The sequence below is a fragment of the Ursus maritimus genome (genome assembly GCF_017311325.1).
Source record: "Ursus maritimus isolate PB19 chromosome X unlocalized genomic scaffold, ASM1731132v1 scaffold_X1, whole genome shotgun sequence".
NCBI classification, from domain to species: domain Eukaryota; kingdom Metazoa; phylum Chordata; class Mammalia; order Carnivora; family Ursidae; genus Ursus; species Ursus maritimus.
The window spans coordinates 51,812,127-51,839,884 of NW_024423319.1; positions in this window are offsets into that span (position 1 = coordinate 51,812,127).

A 27,758-nucleotide genomic window follows, 5' to 3' on the forward strand; every position below is an offset into this window, starting at 1 on the left:
ATGCCTTCTAGTTGCATACTTAGAGAGTATTGGCTTGATTATCTTTTGTTGTTGTTGTTGTTCTGGCTGTTTTGTTTTGATTGTGTAAAAACTACCATCATCCAAATTTCTGTTACATTTCATGAAGGGGCAGAGATTCCCTGTAGCATCCTTCATGCCATTTGTGCATCCAATTGAGTACAGCTGTATCCAGAAGAAAGGGAACAAATGTTTTGCTGATTCTACTGCCAAGAAGTAGATTAAATCTGGAAACATATCTTTGATGGACAATTAAAACAGAAACATGGGATTTGCTAACCTAAAGCCAGGAGGCAAAGATAATAGACATCACTGTGTTTTCAGTCATGGTTCTTGTTAAGGTGACTAGAGTCTGAACATTTAAATTTAACATTTAGAGAAAATGGTTTATTTCTAAATAATTTTTATTTATTTTCTAAAGATTTTATTCTTTCCTGTAACAACACTTTAAAATGCTTTTTCTTTGTCAAAGCCATTATTTATATGGATTAAAAGCAAGAGACATCTGTTTCAAAAAGACTTACATCTGAAGCATACATGCACACATGCAGACACAGTTTTGAAATGACAGTAGAAAGGAGTTTTTCTGAATCAGGTTCTGTGATATAAGGATGAAAATCCATTTTATTTGAAATGCATATAACAATAATTTCTAAAAACAACCAAAACATTATCTTGTCTACTTGTTTCCTTGCTAATTTAAGAAATTTGAGTATCATTCATTTTATGGTAACTATATTCTATATATGGAACAAATACCTAAAGCCTCTTTTCAAATCATGTTCAGGCCTTTACTCTCTTCCTCTGATGTTAGAGATTTGGCCTAATTCAACAGCAGGCCTTGATTATCTCTATTTGAGGGTTTTTGTTTTGTTTTGTTTTATTTTGTTTTTCTCTAGCCAGAAGAAATCTGCTATGGATCATTGTGCTGTCAGAAATCCATGCCTCTTTAACTTGATGAAGACATTGGCAGCAGGACTGCCGTGGATGTCGATTAAGGCTAGATGGATGTCCTGCAGGTTTCTCAGAGAAGTCTGACAAATACTTGGCAGAGTAGTCTCATTTTTAACAGATTTCATCATCACTACTCTGTCAGATGAAGGAACATTTAAATACCAACAGGATATATTGAACACCAGAGCTACAGAGTTGGCAGCATCACATACATTTGTGAGGACATTGGGATGAACTTGTAACAATCATCAAACAGCAGCAATCAACACCGTGTCATGGGAACACATTTTTCTCCAGACTGCAACATGTCAAAACAAAAACCCATCACTAAAGACCAATGGGAAAACTGTAGAAATGCCAGGTTTTAGAAAATTGGGTAAGGTTTTAAGAGTCCATTTGAAAAAAAAAAAAGGTATTGAGTGTTGCGTACATGCATGTTTGAAATAGCCTCCTCTTCTAAATTAGTCAGTGGTTAGCTTTTCAGTAAATACCTGCTTTTGTTTTCTTAATTTACTTCTGACATCTTTCATTCCCAATACTCCATCTATTTTTCAAGGTCAGGTTGGCATAACAAAAGATAATTATATCTTTTCTCTGAAATCTGCATTATAATTTGACTTCTGTGAATTGACCCTGGTATCATGGTATCACTAAAGAATAGCGCTTTAGGGCTGAAGGACTGAGGACAATGGAACCTGCTGTAGGTAGATAATAGTTCATTAACAGAATGAGCTCTTTATATCTATTGTAACATCCCTTATAACCTTATATGAAGTTGAGGAAAATAACCTTATACGGGATGGGGAATTTAGGTGAATATCAACAATATTTAGACAACATAATCCTAAACAACCCGAAAGTGCCTGAACTATTTGAAAAAATCAAGAAAAACTTACTTTTTTTTTTGCCTGAGTTGTCTACCTGATTGCTTTAATTCTATACCTAATTTATTTTTACTTTCAACAAAGACTTCTACCTTCTTTTTCCTCTCACCTATTTACTCATTATGTACTTTTTTTCCCTAGAGAGTCATACAAAAAAATACATATTGAAGATATTTAACTGTAAAAGGCTTGATTTTTATTTGCTAGCATTAGAGTTTTACGTAGTTTTTCAGAGCTAATTTTTCTTTTAGCTTAATTTTTGGTTGTAAGGAATCTTGTCCAGTTTTGCATAAGTAGCACATTTCATGTGTGATGATACTCTTACTTATTAAGAATATTCATTTGAGATATAATATTGTATGTTATAATAACTCCAGTTCTACTTAAACAAAAAAAAAATAGCAGTAAACTAAGCATAAGAAAGCAACTACACTAAAATTTTCCACTTGTTAAATAATAATGAAGCCCTGTCACCAAACTAAAATATATATCAATGACTTTGTTTTCCAAATTGATGTAATGTGGTAGCATAGGAAACAATGAAGATAAATATGCTAGAAAATGTGGAAAAGATGTAAGATTGAGAAAACAAACACTTGCTTGATACACCTGAATCTCGAAGAAAATGTGTATATTCACACACTAATCAACCCAGGAAACATTAATCACAAAAACAAGACATTATCTCTAGAATAAGTAGAAAATAGATGTCAAATAAATTAATAAGAAAATTTTTATTTGTAATAACTGGAAGTCATGCAAAATATTGAAATTATTTAAGGGAATGAAAGTCCACTATAAATCTTACCCAAACTTTATTGTAGATGCATATGCTATAAGGAAAGTGCAGGACTTAGGTGAAAGTCTCAACAACATTTAGGGAGTATTAACACAATTGAACTTGGAAGATAACAATAAATTAAAGACGATGACAGGTATACAATCAATTTCTCAGAAATACTGTTTTTTAACAGCAAAAACCATTTCCAGATGTAGACCTTGGTAATGGGTTTTAAGGTAGTCCATTGTTAGATAAAGACTTGGCATTGCATTTCTTCAGGTCAAAGGAGCCAAATAGAATTCCTTTGTTTGGCATATAAAAACAGGAATTACTTCGAAGAATTGAATTTGTGTTGTGTATAAAAAAGAAATTTATCAAATATTTAGTAAAATAATTAAGCCAAGATTAAACTGTGTAGTTAATGACCTTAGTGTGGATTTTAAAGATTTGATATAATAGCATGGCCAATGGTAAGTAATAAGCAATAAAATCTTTTTTTAGTAAGTTTTTATTATGTTATATTAGTCATCATACAGTATAAGCAATAAAATCTATGAATGATGCACCCCCAAAATCAGCACTTAAAAGTAGATCACCATTTACTGAAATCAAAGCTCTCTTTGAATTGTGAGTTATTCTACAACCTTTCTAAATATTTAGAAGAAATTATTTATTTGCAGATAATCTCTAGATTAAATTTAGAACTTGCTAAAACTGTGTATGAAATGGTAGGATTTCTTCATGCCATATAATCTATGGAATTTTAAACTAATGTCTTATATTAAATGTTTCCAATGTTTTCTGAAGTTCACGGTATTTTGTTCAAAAATCTCAAAATAGATATATGAAGTATACATTACAGTGAGTAGCTGGTTTATTTCAATTTTTCACCCATAGTCAAATAAGGCCACAAAATTTCAAAAATCGAAGAGACCTTAGTGGATATTTCAACAACTTATTTTAGAGACAAGAAAATTGAGGGTCAGAGAAATTAACTAACATTTGAGTTGGTCATGTGCTCAGTAGAATGTATGTTGCTCATAGTGACTCTCTTCCTTTTTATTACACATATGTATCATTTACATATGACAAAAAGATCTCCCCCTGGTTAAGGACTACTAAACACTTCTGACCACCGGACCATTGGAACAAAAGTTTGCAGCGTTGTCTGTTGCACCCAGTGGCTATGGCCTGTTGGCACTTTCTTACATAATGCACAGAAGATGGAGAATGGCTTTCACTTCCTACACCAGGGCATGTCCTTTTGCCAGCATTATTGTCTAGCATGAATAGTCTGTGTAGATTTTCAATTAAGTTTGAGATTTGAAAGGGATATCGACTTAAGAAATGAAGAATATAGGGGGAAACTTCTAGGCAATTAGGACTTCATAACTGATAGCTAATGAGCAAGGATAAAAATGATATAATGTATGCAAGTAAGAACTAGAAAGAAATTACCTTGGAAACACTGAGGAAATAACAACAAACACATTTTATTTAGCTGAATATCAACCATCTAGGTCAGAGGCACTGTAGAAAGTGCTGATGCCACTAGATGAGAAGATAAGAGATATCAGGCCACCATTTTAGGTGCTCTCAGCCATTTAAATCAAAATTTGTATAACCATGAGTTTAGAACAGGGGTTTCTCTTAAGGAAGTACACCTGATTCAGATCCCTTTTCTACCTTCATTATTTGTGAAACTTCAGATAATACATTTTATAAATCTTGGGATTTAAAAAGGATGATTCTAAAATCATGAAGTATTTCAAATACAAAAGTAAGGGATATAGCAAACACCTATGTTCTCTCCATCCATGTTTGAAAAATATTGAATATTTTTTGATATTGGATTCAGATTTATTTGTAATAAATACAGTTTTACCCCTCTCTAATCTCATTCATGTCCCATCATCCACAGAAATATCTACTTCCCTAGAGATGGTAAGTTTGCATCCCATTCATTGTATTGTTGCCAGTAGATTGATGGTTTGGCATGTATAATAGATTGAAGGAAAAAAGATGTCAAATGAAACAGCTGACATATGCGATCTTGTGAAATCTCAAGCCTGCCTGTATCTGGCCCTTTTTAGCTCCTTTAACTGCAAGAATTGCCCTCTTGGCCATGAACTGACAGAGAAGAAAAATGAGATGCTAAGATCATTTCAGCATCCTCATCTTCAGTTGAGAGTTGCTTGCCTGGCTTGCATCACTATCAGTTTTTTATATCATTTTTGTTCTCTTAGCAATGGATAGCCTAATATTTGGACTTTGTAGTCTTCTTATTTTCCTGGTTATAACCTCATATCCTTTTTTAAAAAATAAGAATTGGAATTCCCTCTTTAGCTAAGTTACCTTAAGCTGCCTTCCAGTCCTGGCAACACTCCAGTTCTAACTCAGACTGATCCTGTGAAGGTCCTCGAGTTTACCCCAGTCCTGGAGAACCAGATTGTTTTAGATTTGCCAATAAAAATATTGGAATGGATTTTAACATATTTATTAGTCAAATATTTCAGTCTCTGTTTGCACATATAGATCCCCACACAAAATTCCCTGTACATACACAAAATTATTCCCTCTTGCATCAACTGATTATACTACACTAAAATGACATATTCAGCAGACAGGAAGGATTAGAAAGGAAATTTTGGCCTTGTATGTTGGTGGCTTATTTCCTGGGAGTTCCATTTCCTTGGGTATATTTCATATAATACAGGGTTAGTTTACAGATATACCTTTTACACGTTGAGGTGTTTCTAATTTAAAACTATACTTTTTTTCCTAGTCAAAGTTGAATGTCTTATTTCTATATTGATGTTTTGACATCTTACCTTCAATAGATGGTTCTGAAATCTCATTAGTTGGGTATTCATTAAGTCCACAATGACTAGTTGGACTTATTTTTCTTAACTCCCTTTAAACTTATTCCTGTTAAGTTGTGTTAAAACTTCTTATACTGGTCCTATTTTCTGGCAATCTTTAAGTCACATTTTTTATTTAAAATTATCAAGGCTTAAAAATTGCTACTATAAACATCACTAATATTATCAATACTAACATAATTGATATTGCCTTATTGCTATTGTGAAGACTATTGTTAATATACTGTTATTGATAGACATGCGTCATACCTCATGTTGTGAAATATTCAAAGTTTATGGATTTTAATTATAGTGTTAATGTAGTTACTTTTTTCTAAAAATGATCTCAAGCATTAGCTGTTTTATTCCAGTATAGATCTTATGGACTATCCTGATTAAATAATGAGTACCTATTATGTTTAAGATGCAGAGATAGATACCAAGGATATATACTGATATGAGAGTCTAGGCCAGTTTGAGGAACTTGAAGTTTTGTTGGGAAGACAAAGCACATTACAAATCATAGAATGTCTTGTGGAAAAGGTCCCTTTCTTAGTTTGTTCAGGTTGCTTTAACAAAATACCAAAGACTGGGTGGCTTAAACAACAGACTTTTTATTCCTCACAGTTTGGGACGCTGAGAAATCCAAGATCAAGGTGCCAACAGATTTAGTGTCTAGTGACGACCTACTTCCTGACTTGTAGATAGCTCCATTTTAATTGAGTGCACATGTGGCCTTTCCAAGGTATGTGCTCATGGAGAGAGAGATCTCTTTGTGTTCCTCTTAAGGGCACAAGGCTCCCACCCTCCTCACCTAATCTAATTTAACTCTACTTCTTAAAGGTTCTACCTACTTAATACCATCACATTGGGTGTTAGGGCTTCAACATATGAATTTTCAGGGGACACAAACATTCAGCCCATAACAGTCCCTAAAGTTCATTTTGTTTGTCTGATCCTTAAGTCCTCTTGCAACCCCATAAAATAGCCACACTGTCTCTTATCAAGTTTTTCCAATAGCAAGAACTTCATCATTTCCTGAGGCAGTAGCTCATTCTGTGTTAAGTCATTACTGACTACTAGAAAGTCCTTATTAAGATTGTGTTGAGGGGCACCAGGGTGGCTCAGTCGGTTGAGTGTCCGACTCTTGACTTAGGCTCAGGTCAGGATCTCAGGGTCCTGGGATTGAGCCCCTCCTCAGGCTCTGCACTCAGCCTGGAGTCTGAGATTCTCTCTTCGGCTCCTTCTGCCCCTTCCCAACTCTCTCTCACACAAGTGCAAGTGCACATGTGCACACACACTCCCTCACTCTCTAAAATAAATAAATCTTTAAAAAAATAAGTAAAATTGAGTTGAAAGTAGCCTCTCAATAGTGTTTAATCATTGGCCTTGGTTCTATCATTTGGAGCTCTATAGAATCATTCTATTTGCTCCCTATAGAGGAGTACTTAGAGTAGTTAAAGATAATTAGCATATTACCTCTTGCCCATCCCCAATACTTCTCTCTCTCTCTCTCTCTCTCTATATATATATATATAGTGTCCTCAGAAATTTACCCTGTACAATCTTTTTATTCTCCTGGATGTGGACCTTCTTACATGCATAAAATTTTAAATAATACAATATTGTACACATTGAGTACCAAATAAGTAAAACAAGCAATGGCAGTTAAAGGAGTTCAGAGAAGGGAATATTTACTGAAGTCCATGTGATTGGGCAGGGTTTAGTGGTTGAAGTCATACTTGCACTGAGTCTTAGACACAGGAAGATGAGAGAGGGTAATATGAAAATCCCCCCAAATTACATTGTATGTGGCTTTTTCAGGAACCATGTTCACGTCAGTTTAGCTTAATTGCATGGCAAGGACAGGTATTGAATTACTTCACTGAAATCTATTAAAAAATATTTGTACCAGGGGCATCTGGGTGGCACAGTCAGACATCCGTTTCAGCTCAGGTCATGATCTCAGTGTCTCGAGATTGAGCCCCACATTGGGCTCCATGCTCAGCACAGAGTCTGCTCAATGTTCTTTCCCTCTTCCTCTCAGCCCCTTCCCCTGCTCTCTCCCTCTAAAAAACACAAGCAGGGGGAGTGGGAGAGGAAGAAGCAGGCTCCCAGCGGAGGAGCCCGATGTGGGACTCGATCCCAGAACGCCAGGATCACGCCCTGAGCCGAAGGCAGACGCTTTAACGACTGCGCCACCCAGGCGCCCCCAATAATGGCCCATTTTTATGCATTTCCTTATAAAGCAAGTGTCACATGTATTTGCATTTCAGCGACCGCTTCAGTTTTAAGAACATGCCATGAATGTCTTAGATGTATTATTTTGAGTGGAATGATTTCACTGTGATCTGCTTTTCCAGGGTGAGACGTCTCTTGCCATAAATTAGATGCTTTTAAAGCTGGAGGTTTTTCTGATGAAAACATCAAATTAATCAAGTTTTGATTTTAGTGGAGTCCAGTTAATCTAAGACCCAAACAAACGCAACATTTCTGTGAAACTTCCACTGACTCTAATATAGGCTGGGAGTGAAAAGAACTAAGGAAAAAAAGGAGAACATGGGGACAGGATAAGTAAGGACACATTCATGTACTTATGAGATAAGCTATCGGTAGGATATGTGTATTGTGCTAGCATATGTGATGTTCAAAAGTAAGCTGTGTTGCATGTAGTGACATGGTGTACTCTGCTTATGATACATGTTGTGTAACCTGTTTGGTAAAGATATATATGTGGTAGTGCTTAGGTTATTTTATCTACTTATGTTGGAGAATGGCTGACTGTATTGGGATGGGCAAACTATTTGGATGAAAACCTAAGAAGCAGCTTCTCAAAAGGCCAGGCTGTAAGTACTGATATTGTCTGAAAGTTCTTATAATAAATCTCTTCTGACAGGTTGAAAACATGTATTCACATATTTATTACTCACCAAATAATAACTGACCATCTATTGTATGTCAGCACCCTAATAAGCCCTGGAGACTGTAAACAAACACAGACAAGTCTTTCCCTTCAAGGTGTTCATAGTTTAGTCAGAGAGACAGGCATTAATGTAATAATCATATGCATAATTATTTGTTGACCTAAGTGTTCCAAGGGAAAAGAACTGGGTACTATAAGAAAATAACATGGTGTGTGTTCTTTTGTGTGTTCCATATGTTCTCTACTACACCTAGAGACACCAGCCAGTTGCTGTTACAGGCTTCAATGGCATGATCCTCAAAAGGCTGCTTTTTCATTTGAGTCCCTAGAAAATTCAAGTCATACTTAATTTAAACAGGTAATGGATGTGAGTGCAATTAGCCATTTACACTTCTGTCTCCCCAAGTAGAATGTGAGCTCCTGGAGAACAGAAACTCATTTGACGCAGCCCTATATCTCTATCCTAGTGTTTGGCATACAGTATGAGCTCAGTAAGTGTTAGCTGAATGATTAAATTAATCCTACTGCAATACAGTACAGGTTAAAAATATATTCTGAGCCAACATTTTTCAGCAATAGTGCAGAACCACAAGACCACTTTACCTTAATTATATTCTAATTCCATTCTTTTTAACTATATGCTCAATTTCAAAGTAGATATATGAGTCAAATTAGATATTTTAAGTTCAATTAGAGATATATAAATCAAAGTTTTTTTAAAAAGATATTATTTAGAAAATAAGTAAACTTTGCATTTATTCTAATTAATTGATTTGGGAGCAAAGGTTTAAAATGCCAAATAAATTCCAATTGTCTTCAGGGCACCTGTGTGGCTCAGTTAAGCGTCTGCCTTTGGCTCAGGTTACCGGGATCAAGCCCCATTTCTGGCTTCCCCCTTGGTGAGGAGTCTGCTTCTCCCTCTGCCCCTCCTCCTGCTTGTGCTCTCCATTGAGGTGGAGGCCTCAATACCTTGGCCAGTTTAAATTGGTTAAAGAAAAGATAGGCTCCTATAGAAGTCAAATTCTTCTTAATGAGCTGTTAATTGTATACTTGTAGACTGAAGTTGCCTGATGATATTTCTTCTAATTTTGCTAATGTATTCCTGACCCTGCTGCTCTGATGGCCTCAGGCAAACTGTCATAAAAATGCAGGTGTACTTAGCAGGTATAATAAAAGTGCATATGTGCATAACAGGTTTTTCAGTTGATATGCTCATATCGGTTTAAAAGAACTTCACATTTCTCCAAATTAAGAAATGAATCACTAGTGCACAGATTCTGGATTTCCCTCTCTTCATCATTTTCTCTGCAGGCCCAGCCTGACTAGGCTATTTTATAGGAGTTGGAGATGACTCATCACCCCACATTACTTTGTCTCACAGATGGCATCATTTTATTTTATGCACAAGGGACTGACAAGTGGCATTGTTGCATTGATTTTATTGTATTAGGCTATGGAGAACACTGGCTGTGATGAATATATAATTTGGGACAGGAGTTTCCATGTGGGACTTGGGGCTTTGGTAGGACACACAGGAAGATAAAAAGGGAGATTTTTAAAAAGGGCATATAGAGGGAGAAAAGAGAGAAATGTTAAGAAAGAGTGCATTCTCTATATAAATGTGGTATTATTTTCTATACATCAGAGAATACTGAAGACCTGTAGATGATTCTCAGGCTAATCTAGTCATTTGGTACTGGAAAGTAGTTTTTAAACTGTGCTAAAACTGTTGACACAAGGCTTTTCAATTTCTGCCCATAGTTACAGACTTGATTATTTTCATTAATCAAGGAATCTAGGGGTGCTGTAGGGCTAAGTTAATGATTGGCTTCTTGCAAATGCTGAAATGATACAGCAGCAATTTCCCCCTAGTAAATCAAGTATGGGAGACAAGAATCCTCTAAAATGTGTGTGTGTGTGTGTGTGTGTGTGTGTGTGTGTGTGTGTGTGTGTGTGTGATTTTTCCTTAGTAGTGGTCACCGAATGCAAGTATGGAAGGAGTGGGAATATATGTAAATTCACTGGAAATACAAGTTTTTTCTTATGTTGGATGAGACAAGGATAATTTTTCAGAGTTTCTTCCGATGTATTCAGGAAAAAAAAACAGCAACCTGGTCAACCAGGTAGAATCCTCTATTTCTTCTGCCAGAAACCTAGATCATTTCACAATCTATACAACTGTTGAATTACTATGTTGTACACCTGAAACTAATATTTTATGTCATTTATACTTCAAGAAAAAAAAGAAAGTTAGTTATTGGTTATATATATCTGCCACTGTGAGAATGGAATTATCGCACTTGTTATACAAAATGGGCTTATCACACTCTGCAAAGCATGCAAATGCAATTTACTATCATAGCCATCCAACAAAGTGCTTCTTAAGGAACTTAATGCCACCTGTTAATGCTCAGGTTTTCTAGATCAAAGCCAGAGATTCTTTCTAGCTAGTGTATCAGATATTAATTTTACTCTCTCACAAACTCTGGGTATACAAAACAACCCATCATTTTCTAAACCAAATTAAATCTGACCTGAAGTACCCTTTATGGGGATCCTGTAAAAGATTTAATAGCATTCATTATTGGGTGTCCCTTCTAATACCCCAGTGTTGTGGGATGTCAGTGGGTTTTTATGCAATCAAAAATTTGAAAAATTCCCTCAGTGACTTGGTCCACAAAGGTCCCTGCTGGTGTGCTTATTAGCCAAGCCTTCATTTTCCACTGGGTAGGAATGGTGTTACCACTTCTTTGACTGGCTTGGGCACAGGGTTTGAGGCTGGATAGACAGTCTAGCATATTTGTTCTCTAGATGGAACTCACCTGAGGTTCCATCTCTTTCCCACTGACTCTCAGGGCTTTAAAAGTATGTGTCCCAGCTATCTGGGGACCACAAAAAGCACAGTCACTTCTCTGGTGTTGGGGATTCTTTCATAGACCTGGCATCAGCTAATTGACCCACCTGTATCTCTCTAAGCACTTCTTTCTATCCTGTCTCTTCCAAGCGGACCTATAGAGACTTGTTTGATATTCTTTTCAGTGGGAGAGTAGGACAGAAAATACTGAAATCTGTCTGTCTTATTCAGATTTCCTGACAGCAGTAGTGTCATGAACTAAAGAACAACTGCTCCTATCACTGAAAAATGAATATATGGTCCATGTAGTTGTAGTCCCTTGTTGGTAAACAAATCATGTGAACAGAGATACAGTGTCTTAGACTAAACCTTATTCTAGACTAATCTTCCCAAAGTATGGCTCCATTGCATCACTCCCATCCTTCAAAAAAAATAATGGTTTCTTATTGACTATCAAATAAAATATACTTTTTCTGACCAACATAGTCTCAAACAGCATAGTCTCAACGTACACTTTCACTTTTCTCTCCAGTCAATACTCCACATTCAGGTAAAACTGGACTGCTATCTGAACATTCTGTTATTTGAACAGTATCACCTGCATGCTTTTGTAACTGAACTCAAGGGGTTTGCTACTGGGGGTGCATTAAATTGAACACAAGCCAAGTAAGTGTTTGAAAGCAAAGAATTTTTCTTACTTGCCACAAGTAAGGAGACAGGGAGATAGCTCTCAAAGCACTGTCTCCCCTCAGCGTTAGTGCAGGAAGCTTTAATTCAGTGTGTTAGGGAGACAGGGTCAGGGAGCTTGATACAGTAAGGAACTTATACATTTTCTGTTACTTGGGCACTTCAGTTCAACTGTCCATGCCTACCATGTCAGCGTGCTAGTGCATACATTGTACATTAAAAAAAATGGTGAAAAACTCCACCCATAGTAGGAGATTTTTAGCATTATAATGAGCTAAAGTTAACTTTAGGGTAACTCAGGGGGCTTCTGCTCAGGGCTTCAGGTCCAATCTGGCTCAAACTTGTTCATGATGGGGGTATCCAGTGGAACACCTAGTCATACATCTCCTTAATGTGAGCTGCTTGTTCTGCAAAACAGACATGTTCTTTCCCTCCTTTTACCCCTTTCCCCTCCTCTTCCTTGCCGATCTGAGTAACTCTCCCTTGTGCCCCAAGGGACACCTTTGCTCATGCTTTCCGACTGGAATACCCTCCCTTTGTTTCTTCCTGTCAAGATTCTACTCATTACTCAAAGTTCAACCCAAGTGCTATTTTCTTCAGGGATTCTTTCCTGATTCCTCTAATTTGATTTTATTTCTTTCATCTTTGAACCCCAATACATTTTATTTATCCTTCTATTTTTATAATTCTTATATCCTGCCTTAGATTGTGGTTATTTGTATTTTTGCTCTAGCTTTTCAAGTAGATGGCACATTTCCTGAGGGCAGGCTCTGTGACCAAGGGCTGAAAAATCTCCTAGCATAGTGCGTTAAAGACCAGACATTCAACAATTAATTTCAAAATTAGCACATCATATCCCAAGCTATTTTTAGGACAGACATTGTTTTCTCTTTCTTTTCATAGTGCCTAGAGATGTTTTGGGCTATACCTGTTTTCCTACATGTGAATTTCTCCCCCCAACGGTTCTTACACCTTGGCCTCCTGCAGAGTAAATACATATCTAGCTATTTCTTCCTGGTTGTTTTATTTTGAGTTTTCCTTGTAGTTTTTTGTTTTCTGATTTATTACTGACAAACCATTTCTTTGTCCCTTTTGCTGTGTTTCTCTTGGAGTTAAATTAAACTGTATGGGAATGAAAGAGGTAACTCTAGACTCCACATTTATTTAACTTTTTAAAGGCACCACAAAAATAATTCTAAAAGAAACAAGCCAACTAAATAACATTGTAAGCTTTTTATTAAAAAAGTGGAAGGGGGAGTTCTGTTTGCACACTACAAAACTTTCAGTGTTGTGACATTAACTACTCTAATGGTTTGCTTTATACAAAACTAAAAGTCACATGTCACAAAAGTAATAGACTGGAAACAGAGGAAGAAGAAAGAGAACACTGAAATAATTGTTATGCAAAAAATCACTTTATAGAATGGAATAATGAACATTTTTTAAAGATTTTGCATTTATTTATTTGAAAGAGAGAGAGCATAAACAGGGGGAAGGGCAGAGGAAGAAGCAGACTCCCCACTGAGCAGGGAGCCCAATGCGGGTCTTATCCCAGGCCCCTGGGATCATGTGAGTGGAAGGCAGACGCTTAACCACCAAAGCCACCCAGGAGACCCTTGGATAACGAACATTTATGATCATCCAGAGGTAGAACCCCTGGTGAGAAGGAGACAAGGTTAAATGCATGTTAAACAAATAATTATACAGAATATTGATTTAACATCATTTTAAAATATACCTTTGTGATGTCAAATGAGAATCTAAATATGAAATATTGTTAACATGTAACACAGAGAGTTGAGAGCCTTGTTTGGAAACATGTTTACATTCCAAACATGGAGGCACAGTATTTTGGTAAAGAAAAACTTGTTTACATATTCTGGATAATATATCCATTTAAATTAATTTAATTGTACTTCATACAACTGTTAATATCTATGTGGAAAAATGCTCAGGATTAGAAAATATTTAAAATCATCAACTGCACTGAAAGAAGCCAGTCAAGGGGCTCCTGGGTGGCTCAGTCATTAAGCGTCTGCCTTCGGCTCAGGGCGTGATCCCAGTGTTCTGGGCTTGAGCCTGGCATCAGGCTCCTCCGCTGGGAGCCTGCTTCTTCCTCTCCCACTCCCTCTGCTTGTGTTTCCTCTCTCGCTGGCTGTCTCTCTCTCTCTCTCAAATGAATAAATAAAATCTTTAAAAAAAAAAAAGAAGTAGCCAGTCAAATTTTATTTGTCTCAATCTAACCCAAGGAGAGATTTTCATTTTTGGTCTAATTCCTTAGAAGCTGAAGTAATGAAGTGTACAATATGCAATATGTACAATTTACATGAGTTATCATGCCTCTGTTAATCTTATAATAGAGCTAGATATTAGAATGGGGACATTTTCACTGAGAGATAAATATGCTTTTATTATAAGACTGTAGTGAAATTAATCAGTATTTGAATATTATTCAAATATTATTCTGACTTTGATATAATGATAGTATCTTAACACAATATAAGCCACCAACATTTTTTTCATTTTCTGTTTTTAGTTTCTTATTTTTGAAAAAAAAATGAAGTTTTAAATTAAAGCAGTGTTTCAGTAATGCTTTTTCATCCTAGTGAGAACCCCAAACTCTATTGGTCCTGGTTCTGACATTAGCTAGTATATGGCTTTGAATAAGTCCCTTCTGGTCCTTAATTTATTCATTTATAAGTTTACCTTTGAAATACTAATATTTCATAATTCTAAATAAATGAGAAAATTTAGGATTCTGCTCTCCTAGCAATACTTAAAGAAGGATAGCAACATCTTATACAGAAACGTAGATAGGTACTTTACATGACTGAATTTGTCTCTTCAAAAGCCAAGTGTGAGCTGTGTTTAGGCTCTATCTTGTACAAAAATGTCCCCAGTCCCAGTATGGACCATAGATTCTTAATTTAAATCAAATGAAGTCTTTTAAAGTTTGTTCTCAATGTTTGACTGTTTAAATGAACTAGCTTCCCAGAAGCTAAGAACTCCTCTTGGGGGTCTGAGAAGGACTTTGTGTCATTACATGGTCAATTCCTAATACATAGGGACAGATTTCTGTTCTGGTGGTGGAAGACACATTTTTTCATGACACCATTTATGACTTCTCACTGTGCCTGGGATAAAACTTTATAACCACCCCCTACCCAACATACACACATTTTTTTTCAACCTACTGCTTGTCTGAAACTATAAACTACATGTCAATATACCAAATAAGAATGTAAAAGTGAATCTTTTACCTGAAGATACTGTCTTCCTGGATATGGCATTATTTAAGCCTCCTGGTTCTCAACTGCTACAATTGTATTAATGCTTCTTTTAAACAATCAATCTTTTACATAAACAAAAAGATTTTTTCCCTGCAATTGCAATTAGAAACAAACACATTAATGAAATATTTATTTATTTATTTAAATGTTTTTTTATTATATTATGTTAGTCACCATACAGTACATCCCTGGTTTCTGATGTAAAGTTTGATGATTCATTAGTTGTGTATAACACCCAGTGCACCATGCAATACGTGCCCTCCTTACCACCCATCACCAGTCTATCCCCCACCCCCCTCCCCTCTGAAGCCCTGTTTGTTTCTCAGAGTCCATAGTCTCTCATGCTTCATCCCCCTTCTGATTACCCCCCTTTCTTTATCCCTTTCTTTCCCTACCGATCTTCCTAGTTCTTATGCTCCATAGATGAGAGAAATCATATGATAATTGTCTTTCTCTGCTTGACTTATTTCACTTAGCATTATCTCCTCCAGTGCCGTCCACGTTGCAGCAAATGTTGAGAACTCGTTCTTTCTGATAGCTGAGTAATATTCCATTGTATATATGGACCACATCATCTTAATCCAGTCATCTGTTGAAGGGCATCTCGGCTCCAATATTAAATGTAACATTTAAAATGACATTTTCCTTCATACATTTAAAGATTGTTCATTTGGTACAAGAAAACCAAAAACTTTATACTGGGCAGAATGAAAAACTCAGTTTAACAAATTCTTTCTATTGCATATTCTAGGGTAAAAGTATGGACTATTAACTATTGTTAAGTCCCTTGAGGCCAGAAAGGTATTTGTTGCATTGAAGAGCAAGATGTAAGAGCAAATGTGGGGAAAAAAGATTATTTCTTAGACTGCTTTTGGATGAAGCACCCAAGATAAGGAAGTGTATTCTCTAGAGTTTTTTAGTCTGAGTCCTTGGAGTGTCACAAAGAATAAATGCTAATAGAGTTGGGACAGAACAGTCTGGGGCAGAAGGAAGTTATAATCATTTTGAAAACTACTATTCTGCTGTACAGAGGTGTCATTTTGATATCTTATCATGATCCAAATATTTTATCCTTTTTATAAGTTATACATATTCTAAAGAATATTTCATTAAAGTCTCTAAGCTATCTTCAGTGATAATCTCAAAACAAACATTGCCAATTCCTTTTGCTTTGTTTCATTCAAAAAGAAAAAATAAACTCCAAAATAAGAAACACATTTTTAAAGACATCTTTAAGTGACTCTGGTTTATTAAATATTGCCAGTTGACATTCAGCATAACCCTAAATGTAACACTAATAACTTCAGAGTGTAGAAGATCACTCAATTTACTGGGGAGAATTTAACAGAGGCATAGGATTGCAGGGTTCTTGTCTCGTGTAGTCAAAGAATGAATCTCGTGGACGTGAAAGGGTGAAGTGAAGTGAACGTTTATTAAGTGAAAGTGAGAGCAGAAAGGAAAGAAAAAGCTCTCTAGAATGAGAGGGGTCCCGAATGGGTTGCCATTGAGAGTTTTAGTGGCAGTTTTTTACTGAGAACTGACTGGGAAGCTTGTGGCCTTGAGATTCTTGTGCCATCTTGGTTTGTTCCCTTATCTCTTGTTCAGTTCTGTCTTGGTGTCTCCACCTGCCAGCAATAGTTTTGGAGCATAGTCAGGGGAGTCGGAGGCCTCCTATCTCTCCTGCCTACTATACCTTAACCCCTTCCCTATTCATGGAACAGAACCTGTGGGCAGAAAGAGCTATACCAGGGTTGTGAGGAGTGACTGATGGTATACTTTCTGATTAGTGGGGGTTAGGGATAGTGCAAGTCTCCAAGGAATCTGGAAGCAAGGCTTTCAGGATCTTGAAGGGCCAGCTGCTGCCAAGATAAGGTTGTTTTTAAACATAAAAGTACTAAGGCAGCCACGAGTTTCTTGAGAAAGGTCATGCTTTGCATGTTTCAGGTATCTATCAGTGGGCTGCAAGCTGTAAGGAGATTTTCATTTAAGCTACTTTTCTTTTGCCTTTATTTCCCATATCACTACAGTGCTGTGAGGCCAGAGTGCTTATTAATTAGGACAGATTACTGACTATCATTCCACCTGTGCAGCTCCCACTGAAATAGTGATCTTGCAGCAATTCAATTTTCTCATGTAGCTCTCAGATCTTAAAAGTATTGAAGAACTTAATCAGTATGTAAATGTAGTCTTCTCATAGAAAGCAGAAAAAAATTGTGCATTCTGAAATAATGTTATCTGGACTTTTGCATAATGAGGAACCACTGATATGATTTTGAAGGCCACAACATAAACAAAAAGAAATCATACTCTCACCTCTGTCTTGGCCTTATACCAGGTCTCTATTGGCAAAGCCAAGTACAGGATTGGAATTTTTTTTTTTTTGCAGAAACCTTTAAGTTTGAAGCAAAAGTAAAATATGACCTTTATTATTTAAATAATTATTAGGTCTTTTAGAATGAAAATAATATTTTGATAGTATTAACAATGCTGTCCATATGAATTGGAACTTAAAGGTAACAAAATTGAGCATGAATTTGTTGAATTACTGTGTATGTTTTCTCTGTGCATGTCCATATGCATCTAAACTTTTTTTTTTAAAGATTTTATTTATTTATTTGACAGAGAGAGAGACAGCAAGAGAGGGAACACAAGCAGGGGGAGTGGGAGAGGGAGAAGCAGGCTTCCCGCTGAGCAGGGAGCCTGACGCAGGGCTTGATCCCAGGACCCTGGGATCATGACCTGAGCTGAAGGCAGATGCTTAATGACTGAGCCACCCAGGCACCCCACATCTAAACTTTTTAAGTTCAAATTCCAATTATGCTTTACCCAGGGAAGACAAGCTCTCTCAAAAAAATGTTAAGAATTCTTTTACTGAGTCCTTTTAAAAAATAGCAGCTGGTGGAGGAGTTAAGATGGCGGAGGAGTAGGGGACCCCTTTTTCAGCCGGTCCCCTGAGTTGAGCTGGATAGGTACCAGACCAGCCTAAATAACCACGGAATCAGCCTGAGACGCAGGATGATGCATCTGGATCTGTACAAATGAACATCTCCAGCGCTGAGTATTGAGGTACGAAGAGGGGAGCTGTAAACCGTGCACGGATATCGGAAGATAAACGGAAGGGGGAGGGAGCCGCTTGGGCTCCTCGGGAAGCGGCAGCCACCTGCACGGGGAGCGGGCGGACTCACAGAGGGCACCGCAAAGAGAAAGCGGACTGAGACCGGTGAGCCGTGAACGCGCGCGCCACCAGGCATCTCCCGAACACCGGAACTCCGTGTGCTCACGGATCCAGACTGAGACCGGAACTCCAGAGCGCGCACGGGGCGGCTGGCGGCTGGCGGGCCACCTGCACGGGAGCGGGCGACTCGCGGTCGGCACCCGCGAAACAGCAGACTGAGACCCTGAACCGGTGCGCGGCACCAGGCTTCTCACGACTCCCGAATCGAGGTGTGCTCACCGGGCATCGAGACCGGAGACCCGAGCGCGGCGGCCGGTGGCTGGCGGCATTAGAAACACAAGGACAGAGACGCGCCGGCCCTGGCAAGTGAGGGCAGGGACGCCGGGTGTGGGGCGCGACATCCCGGACGCTGCAGGGTTGAGCAGCACCAACAGTAACAGGAGTTAAAGTGGCCAGAACATCAGTGGAGAACGGGACGCATCCCTCTGTTCTTGACAATGCAGCCTCTGCTGCTCTGACCCTCAGAAGAGGCATAGCCGGCCGCCAGGAAGCCGCCAGAGAACAAAAGCCTGGAAATACCGGCTCAGAGAGTGCCCATCCCCATCCTCCCTCGCAGGGGACACGGAGACTCTAACCAAACAGGGTTGCCTGAGTATCGGCGCTGGCAGGCCCCTCCCCAGAACACAGAAGGCAGGCTGAAAATCAAGAAGCCCACAACCGGAGGCGCCCTGGGTGGCGCCGCTATGCTGAGCGCCTGCTCGGCTTAGGCGTGATCCCGGTGTTCCGGAAAGGAGTCCTCATCGGGCTCCTCCGCTGGGAGCCTGCTTCTTCCTTCCTCTCACTTCCCTCAGGTTCTGTTTCTGCTTCTGCTGACTGTCTGTCTCCCTCTCTCAGATAAGTAAATAAATAAAATCTTTAAAGAAGAAGCCCACATCTCTAAGATCCCTATAAAAACAGCAAACGGCTCGGGACCCAGTCAATAATTTGGGCTCTGAAACCCCGCAACCTCTCTTCATCAGAATGACAAGAAGGAGAAGCCTCCCCCAGCAAAGAAAAGACAGTGGAATGTGGCCTCTGCCACAGAAGCAACGGATATGGATGTAACCAAATTATCAGAAATGGAATTCAGAGTAACAATGGTCAAGATAATGAGTAGACTTGAAAAAAGTATTCAGGAAAATATTACTGAGAATATACAATCCCTAAGGGCAGAAATGAGAGCGAATTTGACAGAAATTAAAAATTCTATGAGCCAAATGCAGGCAAAACTAGAGGCTCTGACGGCCAGGTCACGGAAGCGGAGGAAAGGGTTAGTGAATTGGAGGATGGGTTAATAGAGGAAAATAAAAAATAGAAGATGGTCTTAAGAAAATCCACGCCTCGAATGTTGCTACGGGAGATTACTGACTCAACAAAAGCGATCCAATGTTAGAATTATCGGTATCCCCGAGGGGTGGAGAAAACAGAGGTCTAGAAGAGATATTTGAACAAATGTAGCTGAAAACTTCCCTAATCTAGCAAGGAAACAAACATTCGTGTCCAAGAGGCAGAGAGGACCCCTCCCAAGCTCAACCATGACAGACCTCCACCACGTCACGCCATAGGTGAATTCCGCAAATATGAGATCCAAGGAAACAGTATTGAAAGCGGCAGGGCAAAGAAATTTCTCACGTACAAGGCAAAGGATCAGAATTACATCAGACCTGTCTACACAGACCTGAATGAGAGAAAGGGTTGGGAGCATTTTTAAAGCTCTTTCAGAGAAAAACATGCAGCCAGGATCCTTTATCCAGCAAGGCTGTCATTCAGAATTGATGGAGAAATAAAGACATTTCAGAATCGACAGTCACTTAGCCAATTTCAGAACTCACGAAACCAGCCCTACAGGAGGTATTACGGGGTTCTATAAAAGTAAAAAGGCCCCAAGAGTGATAAAACAGAAAGTCACAGCCAATACAAACAAAGACTTTACTGCAAACATGGCAGAATTAAAAGTTACTCTCAGTACTCAGCCTGAAATAAGGTTTAAATTCTGGCTTCAAACGCCACAGGGTTGCAGATTGGATAAAAAGAAATGACCCATCCATTTGCTGTCTACAAGAGACTCATTTCGAGCCCAAAGATGATTCTTACTGAGAGTAAGGGGATGGGAGTACCATCTTTCACGCAAATGGACCTCAAAAGAAAGCTGGGGTAGCAATTCTTCTATCAGATAAATTGGATTTTAAACTACAGACTATAGTTAGAGATGCAGAGGGCACTATATTATTCTTAAAGGAAGTATTCAACAAGTGGATATGACAATTATAAATATATATGCCCCAACAGGGGAGCAGCTAGATACACAAGCCAACTCTTAACCAGAATAAAGAGACATATAGATAAAAATACATTAATAGTAGGGGACCTCAACACTCCACTCTCAGAAATAGACAGAACAATTCTGGCAAAAATAAGCAAAGAATCAAAGGCTTTGAATGCCATACCGACGAGCTGGACCTCTTAGATATATATAGAACACTACACCCCAGAACCAAAGAATACTATTCTATTCTATGCCCATGGAACATTTTCAAGAATAGATCATGTTCTGGGACACAAAACAGGTCTCAGCCGTACCAAAAGATTGAAATTATCCCTGCATATTCTCAGACCACAACGCCTGAAATTGGAACTCAACCACAAGGAAAATTTGGAAGAAACTCAAACACTTGGAGCCCAAGAACCATCCTGCTCAGGAATGACTCGATAAACCAGGAAATCAAAAATCAAATTAAACAATTTATGGAGACCAATGAGAATGAAAATCAACAGTCCAAAACCTATGGATACTGCAAAGGCAGTCCTAGGGGAAATACATAGCCATCCAAGCTCTCACTCAAAAGAATAGAAAATTCAAAATGCAGTTTTTATATTCTCACCCAAGAAGCTGAACAGAACAGAGGGACAGGCCTAATCCACGCACAAGGAAGCAGGACCAAAATTAGAGCTGAAATCAATCAAGCAGAAACCAGAAGTACAGTAGAGCAGATCAACAGACTAGAAGCTGGTTCTTTTGAGAGAATCAATAAAATTGACAGACCACTGGCAAGACTTATCCAAAAGAAAAGAGAAAGGACCCAGATTGTTAAAATTATGAATGAAAAAGGAGAGGTCACGATCGAACACCATTGAAATTGGAAGGATTATTAGAAATTTTTATCAACAGCTATATGCCAATAAATCAAGCAATCTGGAAGAGATGGAATCCTTCCTGGAAACCTATAAACTACCAAGATTGAAAAGGAAGAAATTGATTTCTTAAACAGGCCAATTAATTATGAAGAAATTGAGTCAGTGATAAACAACCTTCCAAATAACAAAACTCCAGGCCTGGACGGTTTTCCCGGGGAATTCTACCAAACATTCAAAGAAGAAATAATAACTATTCTCCTAAAGCTATTTCAAAAATAGAAACAGAAGGAAAGCTACCAAACTCATTCTATGAGGCCAATATTACCTGATCCCCAAACCAGGCAAAGACACCCTCAAAAAGGAGAATTACAGACTGATTTCCTAATGAAGGACGCCAAAATCCTCAACAAGATACTTGCTAATAGAATCCAACAGTTCATTATGCGGATTTCATCACCATGATCAAGTGGGATTCATACCTGGGATGCAAGCGTGGTTCAATCGCAAATCAATCAGCGTGATACATCATATCAACAAGAAAAGACTCAGGAACCATATGATCCTCTCAATCGAGCCGAAAGCATTTGACAAAATACAGCATCCTTTCCTGATAAAACCCTTCAGAGTGTAGGAATAGAAGGTACATTTCTCAATCTCATAAAAGCCATCTATGAAAAGCCTACTGCAAATATTATTCTCAATGGGGAAAGCTGGAAGCCTTTCCCTTAAGATCAGGAACACGATAAGGATGCCCACTCTCGCCACTATTATTCAACATAGTACTAGAAGTCCTTGCAACAGCAATCAGACAACAAAAGGGATCAAAGGTATTCAAATAGCAAAGAAGAAGTCAAAATGCTCCTCTTCGCAGACGACATGATACTTTATATGGAAAAACCCAAAAGAAGCCACTCCCAAACTATTAGAAGTTATAGAGCAATTCAGTAACGTGGCGGGATACAAAATCAATGCTCAGAAATCAGTTGCATTTCTGTACACCAATAACGAGAACGAAGAAAGAGAAATCCGAATCCATCCCATTTACAATAGCTATCAAAACCATAAGCTACCTTGGAATTAACTTAACCAGAGACGAAAGGACCTTTATTCTAGAAACTATAAATCCTCTTAAAAGACATTGAGGAAGACATAAAAAGATGGAAAGATATTCCATGCTCATGGATCAGAAGAATTAACATAGTTAAAATGTCCATGCTACCCAGAAGCAATCTACACTTTCAATGCCATCCGATCAAAAATACCAAGAATGTTTTTCAAAGAACTGGAACAAATAGTCCTTAAATTTGTATGGAACCAGAAAAGACCTCAATCTCCAAGGAACTGCTTGAAAAGGAAAACAAAGCTAGGCATCACAATGCCGATTTCGAGCTGACTACAAAGCTGTGATCACAAAGACAGCATTGTACTGGCACAAAAACAGACACATAGACCAATGGAACAGAATAGAGAGCCGAAATGGACCCTCAGCTCTTGGGCAACTAATATTTGATAAAGCAGGAAAACATCCGTGGGAAAAAAGACAGTCTCTTCAATAAATGGTGCTGGGAAATGAGGCAGCTACATGCAAAAGAATGAAACTTGACACTCTCTCACACATACACAAAAATAAACTCCAAATGGATGAAAGACCTCGATGTAGAAAGGAATCCACACAACTAGAGGAGAACATAGGCAGCAACCTCTACGACATCAGCCAAAGCAACCTTTCATGACACATCCCCAAAGGCAAGAGAAACAAAAGATAAAATGAATTTATGGGACTTCATCAAGATTAAAAGTTTCTGCACATCCAAGGAAACAGTCAGAAAAACTAAGAGGCAGCCACACGGAATGGGAGAATATATTTGCAAATGACACTACAGATAAAGGACGGTATCCAAGATCTACAAAGAACTTCTCAAACTCAATAAATATGAAACAAATAAACAACAAAAAATGGGCAGAAGATATGAACAGAAACTTTTTCCAATGAAGACATACAAATGGCAACAGACACATGAAAAAAATGTTCAAAATCATTAGCCATAATGGAAATTCAAATCAAAACCACACTGAGATACCACCTTACGCCAGAGAATGGCAAAATAGACAGGCAAGAAACAACAATTTGTTGGAGAGGAGTGGAGAAAGGGGATCTCCCTACATTGTTGGTGGAGTGCTGGTACAGCCACTCTGAAAACCTGTGAGGTCCTTAAAAGTTAAAAATTGAGCTACCCTATGATCCAGCCATTGCACTACTAGTGTTTACCCCAAAGATACAGACGTAGTGAAGAGAAGGGCCATATGCACCCCAATGTTCATAGCAGCAATGTCCACAATAGCTAAATCGTGGAAGGAGCCGAGATGCCCTGCAACAGATGACTGATTATAGTTGTGGTCCATATATACAATGAATATTACTAGCAATCAGAAAGAATGAGTTCTCAACATTTGCTACAACATGGACGTCACTGAGGAGATAATGCTTAGTGAAATAAGTCAAGCAGAGAAAGACAACTATCATATGATTTCTCTCATCTATGGAACATAAGAACTAGAATGATCAGTAGGGAAGAAAGGGATAAAGAGGGGGGTAATCAGAAGGGGGAATGAAACATGAGAGACTATGGACTATGAGAACAAACTGAGGCGCTCAAGAGGGGAGGGGGGTGGGGAATGGGATAGACCGGGTGATGGGTAGGGGCACGATGCATGGTGCACTGGGTGTTATACACAACCAGAATCTCCATCGAGCCACATCGAAACCGGATGTACTGTAGCATGACTAACATAATATAATAAAAAATCATTATTAATAAAAAAAATAATAAAAATAAAAATAAAAAATAAAAAATAGCAGCTGACAAAGGCTTTGCAAAACATTATTAAATTATTTCTATATAACTCATTGCCCTTAAAATCTTAGCCAGATGGATATAGGGAAGGAATTTTGCTCTTCTTTAGGAATTAGTTGAATATCCATCTCTCCTTGATTGATTTTTTTTCTCAAGATAGAAACACTGTATAGCTTTTTTTTAAAAAAAGTTTTAATTAAATTCCATTTAGGGAAAAAATAAACAAAATATAAATTCCAGTTAGGTAACATACAGTGTCATATTAGTTTCAGGTGTACAACATAGTGATTCAACACTTCCGTACAACACCTTGTACTCATCATACCAAGTGCACTCCTTAATCCCCATCACTTATTTAACCCTTCCCCTCACCTACCTGCCCTCTGGTAAACATCAGTTTCTTCTCCATAATTAGGACTCTGTTTCTTGGTTTGCCTCTCTCTTTTTTTCCCCTTTGCTCATTTGTTTTCTTTCTTAAATTCCAAATATCAGTGAAATCATGATATTTGTATTTCTCTGACTGACTTATTTTGCATAGCAGAGGACACTTCAGCTGTTTCCATATCTTGGCTATTGTAGATAATGCTGCTATAAATATCGGGGTGCATGTATCACTTTGAATTAGTATTTTTGTATTCCTTGAATAAATACCCAGTAGTGCAAGTGCTAGATTGTATGGTAGTTCTATTTTTAATTTTTTGAGGAAACTCCATATTGTTTTCCATAGTGCCTGCACCAGGTTTCATTCCCACCAATAGTGCAAGAGGGTTTCCATTTCTCTACATCCTTGCAAGCACCTGTTGTTTCTTCTGTTGTTGATTTTACTCATTCTGACAGGTGTGAGGTGAAACTTCATTGTAGTTTAGATTTGCATTTCTCTGATGATCAATGATGTTGAGCATCCTTTCAAGTGTTTCTTGGCCATCAGTATGACTTCTGTGGAATAATGAAGATTCTACCCATTTGTGTCTGTTGCCCATTTTTTAATTTGGATTATTCAGTTTTTTGGGTGTTGAGTTTTATAAGTTCTTTATACATTTTAGATACTAACATTTATCAGATATATCATTTGCAGATATCTTCTCCCATTCAGTAGGTTGCATTTTAGTTTTGCTGATTGTTTCTTTCACTGTGCAGAAGCTTTTTATTTTGATAAAACCCCAATAGTTTAATTTTGCTTTCATTTCCCTTGCTTCAGGAGACATGTCTGAAAAGAAATTGCTATGGCCAATGTCAAAGAAGTTATTGCCTGTGTTCTTCTCTGGATTTTGATCCTTTCCTGTCTCACATTTAGGTCTTTCATCCATTTTGAATTTATTTTTTTGTATGGTATAAAAAATGGTCCAGTTTCATTCTTTTGCATGTAGGTGTCCAGTTTTCCCAACACCATTTGTTGAACAGTCTGTCTTTTTCCCATTGGATATTCTTTCCTGCTTTGTCAAACATTAATAAACCATATAGCTGTGGCTTCATTTCTAGGGTTTCTATTCAGATCTATTGATCAATGTGTCTATTTTTATGCCAGTACTGTACTGTTTTGATCACTATAGCTTTGTAATATAACTTGAAGTGTGAAATTGTGATGCTTCCCTCTTTGCTTTTCCTTTCCAAGACTGCTTTGCCTATTTGGGCTCTTTTGTGGTTCCATACAAATGTTAGGATTGTTTGATCTAGCTCTGAGAAAAATGCTATTGGTATTTTGGTGAGGATTGCATTAAATGAGTAGATTGCTTTGGGTAATGTAGACATTTTAGCACTATTTGTTCTTCCAGTCCATGAGCATGGGATGTCTTTCCATTTCTTTTTGTCATCTTCAATTTTTTCCATCAGTATTTTGTATTTTTAGGAGTACAAGTCTTTCATCTTTTTGCATATTTTATTCTTAGGTACCTTATTGTGTTTGGTGTAGTTGCAAATGACATTGATTCCTTGATTTATCTTTCTGCTGCTTCTTTCAGTGTATAGAAATGCAACAGATTTCTCTCTGTTGATTTTATATCTTGCAACTTTATTGAATTTGTGTATCAGTTCTAACAATTTCTTGGTGGAGTCTTTCGGGTTTTCTACATAGAGTGTCATGTCATCTGCAAATAGTGAAAGTTGGACTACTTTCTTGCTGATTTGGATGCCTTTTATTTCTTTTTGTTGTCTGATTGCTGTGGCTAGGACTTCCATTACTATTTTAAATAACAGTGGTGAGAGTGGACATCCCTGTCTTGTTCCTGACCACATAGGAAAAGCTCATTTTTTTTTTTTTTTACTCATTGAGGCTGGTATTATTAGCTGTGGATTTCACATGTATGGCCTTTCTTACATTGAGGTATATTCCCTGTATCCCTACTTTGTTGAAGGATGTTATCATGAGTGAATGTTATGCTTTGTCAATGTTTTTTCTGATTCTGTTGAGAGGATCATACAGTTCTTAACCTTTCTTTTATTAATGTGGTGTATGACATTAATTGAATATTGAACCACCTTGCAGCCCAAGAATAAATCCCACTTATTCTTGGTGAATGATTCTTTTAATGTATTGTTGGATTCTCTTTGCTAGTATTTTGTTGAGAATTTTTGCATCCATGTTCATCAGGGATATGGGCTTTAGTTCTCTTTTTTAACAGAGTCTTTGGTTTTGGAATCAGGATTTTTCTGGCCTCATAGTATGAGTTTTGAAGTTTTCCTTCCAGTTCTATTTTTTGGAATAGTTTGAGACAAATAGGCATTGGGTCTTTAAATGTTGGTAGATTTCACCTGTGAAGCCATCTGACCCAGGACATTTGTTTGCTGGGAAATTTTTGATTACCAATTCAATTTATTTGCTGGTTATCAGTCTGTTCAAGTTTTCTATTTCTTCCCATTTCAATTTTTATAGTTAACATGTTTCTAGAAATTTATCCATTTTTTCCAGGTTGTCCAATTTGTTGGCACACCATTTTTCATAGTATTTTCTTAGAATTGTTTGTATTCCTGTTATGTTGGTTGGTATTTCTCCTCTTTTGTTCTTGATTTTATTTATTTGGGTCCTTTCTCTTTTCTTTTTGATAAGTCTGGCTAGGGGTTTGTCACTTTTGTTAATTTTTTCGAAGAACTAATTCATGGTTTCATTGATCCGTTCTACTTTTTTTCAGTTTCTACATCATTTATTTGTGCTCTAATCTTTACTATTTCCCTTTTTCTAATGGCTTTAGGCTTTGTTTCTTTTTCTTTTTCTAGTTCCTTAAGGTGTAAGGTTAGACTGTGTATTTGAGATTTTTCTTGCTTCTGGAGGTAGGCTTCTATTTCTATATTCTTACTTTTTAGGACCT